This window comes from Pteropus vampyrus, unplaced genomic scaffold (assembly GCF_000151845.1).
Source record: "Pteropus vampyrus isolate Shadow unplaced genomic scaffold, Pvam_2.0 Scaffold13, whole genome shotgun sequence".
NCBI classification, from domain to species: Eukaryota; Metazoa; Chordata; class Mammalia; order Chiroptera; family Pteropodidae; genus Pteropus; species Pteropus vampyrus.
This window is the reverse complement of record NW_011888794.1, coordinates 12856910-12858738: the sequence shown is the minus strand read 5'-3', so window position 1 is coordinate 12858738 and position 1829 is coordinate 12856910.

Sequence of the window (1829 nt, the reverse complement as noted above, 5' to 3'; positions counted from 1 at the left end):
AAAAGTTCCTTTGAGCCCCTTCCCAGTCAATCTCCCCACCAGCCCCCAGCGATCACTGATCTGCTTTTCAAAAATTTATTCATCTATCTATCTATCTATCTATCTATCTATCTATCTATCTATCTATCCATCCATCCATCCATCCATCCATCCATCCATCCATCCATCCATCCATCCATCCATCCATCTGTGGTGACATTGGTTAACAAAATCCAGTAAGTTTCAGGTGTATAATTTAACAGTAAGGCATATATATATTGTATTGTGTGTTCACCACCTATAGTTAGATTTCTTTCTGTCACCACATATTTGACCCCTTTTACTCCATCTACCTCCCCTGTGCCCCCTCCCTCCTCTCCTCTGGTAACCACTAATCTATTGTTCATGTCCACGAGCCTCTGTTTGTCCCGTTCATTTGTTGCTTTTAGGTTTATATCCCATATATAAGTGATATCATGTGGTTTTCAACTTTTTCTGTCTGGCTTATTTTGCTTAACATGATTATCTCAAGGTCCATCCACGTCGTTGCAAATGACAGTATTTTATCTCTTCTTATGGCTGAGTAATATTCCATTGTATATATGTACCACAGCTTCTTTAGCCAATCATTTATTGTAGGACACTTCGGTTGCTTCCATGTCCTGGCCACTGTGAATAATGCTGCTATGAACATCGGTGTGCAAATATCTTTTCAGATATAGGTTTTCAAGTCTTTGGGGTAAATACCCAGTGGAGGGATTGCTGGATCACATGGTAGATCAATTTTTAGTTTTTTGAGGAACCTCCATACTGTTTTCCATAGTGGCCGTACCAATCTGCAGTCCCACCAGCAGTGTACGAGGGTTCTTTTTCTCCGCATCCTCTCCACCATTTATTATTACTTGTCCTGTTGATTATAGCTATTCTAACAGGTGTGAGATCGTATCTCATTGTGGTTTTGATTTGCATTTCTCTAATAGCGAGCAATGTTGAGAGTCTTTTCATGTGTGTTGGCCATTTGTATGACTTTTTGGGAGAAGTGTCTGTTCAGATCCTCTGCCCATTTTTTGACTGGATTGTTTTTTTTGTTGTCGTTATTGAGTTGTATGAGTTCTTTGTGTATTTTGGATATTAGGCCCTTATTGGAAGCATTGATTGCAAATATATTTTCTCATTCAGATGGTTGTCTTTTTACCTAGTTGACGGTTTCTTTTGCTGTGCAGAAGCTTTTTAGTTTAATGTAGTCCCATTCATTTATTTTTGCTTTTAACTGATCTGCTTTCTATCATTCTAGATTAAATTTATATTTTCCATAGAAATGAAACATGCAGTATGGACTCTGGTTCTGCATGATGATTTTGAGATTTATTAATGTTGTGTGGATCAGTACTGTGGTTCATTCATTTATACTAATGATTAATATTCCATTGTGAGAGCATACTACAATTTATCCATTTAGCTGCTGATAAACATTTGGGTTGTTTCAAGTTTTGACTATTATAAGTAAAGCTGCTATGAACGCTCAGATACAAGTTGTGTGTACACACATTTTTATTTCTCTTGGACTCTCTCTCTCTCTGTTCTCTCTGCCCACCCTCCCTCTCTTTTAGAGAGAGTAAAATTATTTCCAGAAGCCTCTCACCAGAGTTTCACTTATGTATCTTTGGCCAGTCCTGGGCCATCCTCAGACCCCGAATCACTGGATAGAGAAATGGGGTGACCTTGAAGCAATCAGTTCTCATCTTTGGAGCTGGGGGCTGAGGGTCTCGTGGAACAAGTTGCCTCCCCAAATACATTTGGAGTCCTACGAACACAGGAAGAAGGGAGGGATGGCTCTTGGCTATGCAGTC